Source organism: Triticum urartu, chromosome 3 (assembly GCF_003073215.2).
Source record: "Triticum urartu cultivar G1812 chromosome 3, Tu2.1, whole genome shotgun sequence".
Taxonomy (NCBI): Eukaryota; Viridiplantae; Streptophyta; class Magnoliopsida; order Poales; family Poaceae; genus Triticum; species Triticum urartu.
The window spans coordinates 451,477,037-451,485,337 of NC_053024.1; positions in this window are offsets into that span (position 1 = coordinate 451,477,037).

Sequence of the window (8,301 nt, forward strand, 5' to 3'; positions counted from 1 at the left end):
TTAATTTATGTTTTTGCAGTGAAACTTCAGTCTCACTAGTAGTTCCATGTGGACTTCGACGTTTAGCTTGTTACCTCAGCTACGATCTTGTGCCCTCGGCAGGATCTTGTAGATAGTCAGGCTTCTGAGCCTTTTTCATTTGTAGTTGTCTGTAGTCAGAAAAGTTAAGCTTCCGCATGTGCTTGTTTCTTGTATGCTATGTATGTAGGGTCATGAGACCCATGTTTGTAATACTTGGGTCCTCGGAGCCTAATGAATAAATACTTTGAGTTGTAGAGTTTTGTTGTGATGCCATGTTGTATTTGCACATATTTAGCATATTGTGTGTATGATTTGAAATGCTTGGTATGTGTGGGATCCGACAACCTAGTTGTCTATCCTTGGTAGCCTCTCTTATGGGGAAATGTAGTCTAGTGCTTCCACTGAGCCATGGAAGTATGCTACAGCCCGGTTTACCAGAGTCCTGTTAGCCCAGTTGCTACTGCTCCGAAACACTTAGACTGGCCAGCATGTGTCCTTCTTCAATCTTGTGTTTGTCCCTTCGGGGAAATGTCACGCGGTGTCTTTCGGAGTCCTATTAGCCTGCCACAGCCCGGAATCTCGGAGTCCTGTTAGCCCAGTTGCTACAGCCCGAAATCACTCGCTGATGACCGACACATTCGTCGCTAGGTCATGTATGCATGTCCCTATAAGTTAGTGCCACTTTGGGTTCACGACTAGTCTTGTCGGCCCGGGTTCTCTGTCATATGGATGCTAGCGACACTATCATATACGTGAGCCAAAAGGCGCAAACGGTCCCAGGCTAGGTAAGGTGGCACCCGTGGGAATACCATGTGTGAGGATGCAAAGCGATATGATGTGTTACATGCTAGATCAATGTGGCTTAGGATCGGGGTCCTGACAGTGTGGTGGGTGTTCGCGCACACCCAACAGGGACGCCACGCGCACTACACTACGTCGGGGACTGCACCGCCGCCGCGGTGTAGCCTCCCAGCTGGAGCTGTCCTCTGATGACGGCGGAGTGGCTGAGCGACGACGATGGACCAGTGCCATTGGCGAATGTGGGAGAAGCAGACGAGATAAGCTACAGGGATGGAGGGGAAAATGCCATGCGGGACTCGCTGTCCGTGAGGGTTTTTATAGCTAGCAGGTAAGCATTGGGATTTTGGGGGTTTCATCGATTCGGGCGGAAACTTGCGCGGGAACCTGCGAGGTTGCGCGGGAACGGGCTCACCAACGATTCATTGGCGCCACCGTTTGGCAAAAAGAGCGCCCCCGCACGCTGCGCAAGCTTGCGCTGTAAGCCGTCTGCGGTAGCGAGGTGACAAGACATGCGATAGGAGGACGAAAGGCCACGTGCACATATGGTTAATAAAAAAATGTTTGCGATTTAATTACCTACTATACCACCGTCCTGGTTTATAAGTATGATTTAACTAATAAAATACGAATGCATATCGCCAAAGATTATATAGTTGGATTTGTATTTGAACATAGTTTTCAATTATATAATTTTTAAAACATGCATTAACATTTTGTTGGTTAGATTTCAGGGCAAAGTATGGCACGGAATATAAAGGAGACTATAGACTAGACTAGACGAAGATAGTACCACACGACCGCTCTCTACGCAGCGATGCAACTGTCGGCTGGCTTGTAGGCGACCATTTGCTACGTGTTCAATTGTTCCATGCATGTGGTTGCTTGCGGTTCAGGCGGCCGCAGCGCGCTCTGCTCGTGTCCTGCCGCACGCGCTCTGCTCTCGCATCCCTCTAGGTGCTCTGCCCTCGTCCCTCCACGCGCGCTGCCCATGTTTTGGGACGGCGCAAAATCATGCATGTTTGTGTGCAAGCGGTTGCCCCGGGCGCGGCGCGGCGATGCAGTTACCCGCTGCAAAAACTGCCATGCGGACGCGCCGAGAATCCATGCCGCCTGGCCCCCTTTTATTCCTGCGGACATTTACCTTCATCTCTCGTCTCACATGTCACAATAAGCACACTCACGAGGACACATATAGAGAGGACACCCAGCGGTTCCAATGGCGCTCCCCATGGCTCCAATGGCGCTCCCAGCGGCCGACGATGACAACGGCGGGCAGTTCACCACGCATCACGTAGTGGATACCCACGTGAGGGGGAAGGCTCTATCGGTGGTGTACACGAATGAACCGGTCTCGGTGGAGAGATCCATCCAAATATGGAGCAGTTCCTTGCCGAGGACAAGTACCGAGTGGTCGGCTTCGACCTCGAGTACACCATCAGTCGTGCCGGGCACGATTAGAAGGTTGTCGTCGCCCAGTTGTGCATGCGACATGACGTCCTTGTCTACCACTTCCACCTTGCCACAAGGCCTTGCGAGCGTTTCTCCGGGTTTATCAAGAGCTCCGACTACAGTTTCGCTACGGTGGACACCACCAACGATCTAAAAGCGCTCAAGGTTTCGGACTTGAAATGCCTGAATCTTGTCAACATCCATCACCACTACAAGGTCTGGGGCACCGACAAAAGCAAACTGAACTCCCTGGTTGACCTCGCCTCGGCCATCATCGACCCCTACTTCACGAAGATGAAGCAAGAGAGCAATAAGGACAAGAACGCATGGCACAGTGTGTGGCATAAGAGACTGGATGAACAACATGTCAAGTACGTGGCCATGGACGCGTACACAAGCTACAAGATGTACAGGCGGATCATTGACATGAGGAACTGTCTTCTTCCTAACCCATACGAGGGATTGAGCCACATAGCAGTGGCCGGAGCGTCACAAGAAGTAGATGACTAGACGATCGTTTCTCCTACTTTAGAATGCATGCAATTGTTTATTGAGGTGTGTGCGAATGATCTTTATAGTCACTTATGTAATTGGATGTTTATTTCAGTTATATATATACATGTTATTCTACTATAGACAGAGCAATTCACACGGCTTATTAGCAGCAATCATGTGTGTTATTATTGGTCTTCGCACACATTTTAGATTACAGACCTGTTTGTCGCGTATCACACACATCTTGTTCAGTTGAACCGTTTCCATTGTGTTGCCTAATCACACACAGTTCATCCCAGTGAACCGTATGCTATATATCGCACATGCCTTCATCTGGCTGCCCGTTTCTTCTGTGCCTCCTCATCACAAACAATTCATTGAGCTGAACCGTATGCCCTGCATCGCACACGCAACTAAATTATGAACCGTGTTTGATGCATCTGTCATCGCAAACGTTTTGCACCCTTTTGACGGTTTTTACACCACCGTTTGCGATTACGGCATCGCACACAGTTTCGTCGAAGGGTCTCTGATTCGACTGTCGCATTTGGACCATCCTGCAGTAGTGTGTGCAAACGCAATTGGAGACACGGAAATTTTTGGCGTGGTTCCGATAGGTGGTGCTATCATACATCCATGTTGATGGAGACTTCAACCCACAAAGGGTAACGGTTGCGCGAGTCCACGGAGGGCTCCACCCATGAAGGGTCCACGAAGAAGCACTACTGCAGGATGCTGCCAACGCGACACTACAATCAGAGACCCTTCGACGAAACTGTGTGCATTGCAATAATCACAAACGGTGGTGTAAAAGAACCGTCAAAAAAGATGCAAAACATTTGCGATAGCGGAGCCATCACACACGGTTTAGATTTTAGTTGTTGTGTGATCCAGGGCATACGGTTCCAATGAACTGTTTGCGATGAGGCGGAACAAAAGAAACGGGCAGCCTGATGAAGGCATGTGCGATATAGAGCATACGATTCACTCGGATGAACTGTTTGTGATTAGGCAACACAAAAGAAACGGTCAATCAGATCAAGGTGTGTGTGTTGAGGGCATACTGAAAGTGCGTTATATCGACTAGAGGGGGGGTGAATAGGCAATTTTTATGAAAGTCTTCAAAACGTGGAAGTTTCGAAGACAAACGATAGAAATAAACCTATAACCATGCAGCGGAAGGTAGACTACACTAGGTAAACCACAGTCATGTATTCAATGAAGTGAAAGCACAATGACTAATAGCAGCTAGGTAGTAAGGATCAGGTAGGAAGATATTAAGAAGCCAAACAAAACATGCAGTCACTCAGTGAAGACAAAAGATAGTGCAATCATACAATGACTTCACAAGGACCAACAGTAAGTAAAGGGAAGGGAAGGATGAAACCAGTGACTCGTTGAAGACAATGATTTGTTGTACCAGTTCCAGTTGCTGTGACAACTGTACGTCTGGTTAGGGTGGCTAGGTATTTAAACCTGAGGACACATAGTCCCGGACACCCAGTCCTGAACACGCAGCTCAGGACACCCAGTACTCACCGTATTCCCCTTGAGCTAAGGTCACACAGACCTCGCCCAATCACTCTGGTAAGTCTTCAAGGTAGACTCCCAAACCTTCACAGACTTTGTTCACCAGCGATCCACAATGTCTCTTGGACGCTCAGAACGCGACGCCTAACCGGTTGGAGGATTCACAGTCCTCAAGTGTAATAAGTCTTCAGATCACACAGACAAGAAGACTTAAGTGATGCCTAATTCTCTTTGGCTCTGGGTGGTTAGGGCTTTATCCTCGCAAGGAATTCTCTCTCAAAGGCTTCGAGGTGGGTTGCTCTCAAACGACAAAAGCCGTACACTAACTCTGAGCAGCCAACCATTTATGGTTGTAGGGGTGGGCTATTTATAGCCATTAGGCAACACGACCTAATTTGTCCGAAATGACCCTGGGTCACAAAGGAACTGACGCGTGTTCCAACGGTCAGATTTCAAACTCACACGGCAAATTTACTTGGGCTACAAGCAAAGCTGACTTGTCCGACTCTGGACAAGATTCTCTCTCATAGTCTTCACTCGAAGACATAGGTTTTGGTTAAGCATCACTTCAGTCATTCTGACTGGTTCTCTTGGACCCCACTTAACAGTACGGTGGTTCCTATGACTCAATAAAGAAGAAAAAGAACTACGAAAGATCTAAGTCTTCGAGCTCCATATGCTTCATGTCACGTCTTCTCTTGTCATAGTCTTCAATGTGAATATCTTCATATACCACCTTTGCCATCGATGTCTTCGTACATTTTTAGGGGCCATCTCTGGTAGGAAAACCGAATCAATGAGGGACTTCTACCTGTGTTATCCTGCAATTCTCACAAACACATTAGTCCCTCAACTAGGTTTGTCGTCAATACTCCAAAACCAACTAGGGGTGGCACTAGATGCACTTACACATACGCTTCAGAAGAATTAACTATTTGCAATTAGGCAATAGAACAGAAACGGGTCAGCCAGATCAAAGTGTCCGTGATTGATGGCATACACTTCACATGGATGAACTATTTGCGATTAGCCACAACAAACTGAAACAGTTAGATAGATCAACGTGTGTGTGCTAGACGGGCACACACATTCTAATTAAAATAAGCATGCGCGATGGTAATAACGAGCGCGCACGGTTGTTGGAACAAGACGTGTGCTGACATTGCCTATTGTGGTGCACCCTATGGTGCAAACGCCATGTACGCGGCCGAGAAGGCGTACGTGCCCACGTTACGCCTTCCGGGAATAGTGTCGCACTTATAACCGTCGGTAAATTTTGAGCATGCGTCCCGTCACAATTTTTTTAGAAGAACAGGGAGGCCGCGTCCCATCACATTCTAAATTGCAAACCTGTTCACACCAATCAAATCCTAAACGGTTTCCCACTTAGGAGTGTATTACTATGCGGTTATAAATACTACTACTCCAAGATGACTGCACATTCCTCCTCAACTCCTCATCCACAAAAAGTCAAAAACAAACAAGTCATTCATCATCGTTCCCTTGCGTCCGCCATGGCCAGCGTGAGTTCTGGGTCGAGAGATTGCCACCAGGGAGAGGCGAGCCTGGAAGCGAAAGCACGAGAGATGTCCCACCTCGCCGCGAAAGCAGCCAATATGTCCCGCCGCACGGCCCTAGCAACAGAGAGGTCCCACCGCGCCGCCGAAGCAGCACGGAGGTCCCGCCGCGCCGTCGATGCAGCAGACTGGTCTGGTCGCGCCGCGGAAGCAGAAGAGATGTCCCGCCGCGCCGCGAATGCAGCAGAGATGTCCTCCCGTGTCGTGGCGGCATGGGAAAATGTCTCGCAGGCAGGTGAGGAATCTTACAGGCGCATGCTTGCCCTCGTCCTAAGGAAGATGGATCGGATCTCCAGGTGGGCGAGCTTACAAGATGACCTGAAAGCCTCATTTGAACAGTCTACCAACGTCATTCGGCAACTAAATGAGAGCAATGTGAAGCTCCGAGCCGAGTGCGACCTGCTGAGGGCGAAGATCGTCGGAAGTGTGGAGCAACAGGAGCAGACCACTGCCTTGTTGAAGAGGACCGGCGTCATCGTCGAGAAACTTATGGACGAGAATGCCATGCTGCGCATCGAGCGCAGAAGGCTGGTAGAGGAATCCGTGGATGCTCTCAAGCAGCATCTAGAGGACAAGAAAGAGCTCGTCGCCGCTCGCCGCGGAGACTAGTTCTTGCGTCCTACAGCAACGCATCAAGAAAGTAGAGATTAGCGAGCCAGATAGTTGTCTTCCTTCTTCTTTTGCCCTTGTGTATTTCAGGTGTTGCCGCATGTGGCTTTTTTTAATTATGTTTCTAAATATGTAAGACAATTATTATCCATTATCATCGTCCTTATATTCATCGTGCTTGCTATAAGTCGCAGTCGATTCTATATAGATCCGTTGGATCTTACATCAAGATCTGTGCAAAACTTTCTTTTTAGATTTTTATTTTTCTCTCTTACTCAGTCCAGTGAGACATATAGCCACGCCGTAGAACAGGTGCTCGTGCGCCATTAATGGAGACGTTGAGAGGGAGGTGCGCGGCTGGTAGTGGTCAAAGGGCTCTCCTCCTGATGAGCACGTGTAGGGGTCTGATCACGCGCCTCCTGTACTCAAATAGCTACCCTGCACGGCACCTCCTAGCCAATAAAAAAAGAGGACGTGTGGCCCCACATAATTGGTAAGTAGAACGCCCACGGTTTCAATAATAATTGTGTTCCCGATTTGTAACGTGACAGCACTTGTTCCAAAATGGCTTTGTTGATTGTTAATGTGTGCGCCTTCGCAAATCGGACAGAAAAATTACCACAGCATGTTGGTGCCATGTCATGACACCATGCCAAGTTTCATAATTTTCAGACATGTTTTGGATTTACAGGAATTAAAAAACCAAGTTTCTCAATCTTTTCGATCGAGCCACGACGCCCAGATGTTTGAATTTCACTCTCATCTCTTGCATGGGACCTAGAAATTCACCCAAGTACACACATGTGATTTTTCAAACAACTTTGGTGCAGTAGAGCATGTGCTTGTAGTTCAAATTTGAATTATGCACATTAAATGCACAAAAACTCAATTAATGTATAAAAAGGCCAAACGAACCCGGAATAATTCCAAAATTTAGCATGATACTTCTATTTGGTCTAATCTATCTATGTAAAAAATTAAGGTGGGAGAAGGCAGTGTACATATGTCGTTTTGCACAAGGAGGTGACACGTTCCCTCTCGGGACCACGAGCCTTCTTGAGGGAAGCTTCGGTTTGCAAGAAGCTTACACCAAAGTTTGTCCCAATTCGGCCAAAAAATTACCGCTGCATGTTGGTGCCATGTCATGACACCATGCCAAGTTTCATGATTTTCAGGCGTGTTTTGGATTTACAGGAATTAAAAAAACAAGTTTATCAATCTTTTCGGGCGAGCCACGACGCCCAGATGTTTGAATTTCACTCTCATCTCTTGCATGGGATCTAGAAATTCACCTAAGGACACACATGTGATTTTTTAAACAACTTTAGTGCACTGGAGCATGTGCTTGTAGTTCAAATTTGAATTATGCACATTAAATGCGCAGAAACTCAATTAATGTATAAAAAAGGCCAAACGAACCTGGAATAATTCCAAAATTTAGCACGGTACTTCTATTTGGTCTAATCTGCCTGTGTAAAAAAATTAAGGCAGGAGAAGGCAGTGTACGTATGTCGTTTCGCACACAAAGGTGACACGTTCCCTTTCGGAACCACGAGCCTTCTTGAGAGAAGCTCCGGTTTGCAAGAAGCTTACACCAAAGCTTGTCCCAATTCGGCCAAAATATTACCGTAGCATGGTGGTGCCATGTCATGACACCATGCCAAGTTTCATGATTTTCAGGCGTGTTTTGGATTTAGAGGAATTAAAAAACCAAGTTTCTCAATCTTTCCGGCCGAGCCACGACGCCTAGATATTTGAATTTCACTCTCATCTCTTGCATGGGACCTAGAAATTCACCCAAGAACACACATGTGATTTT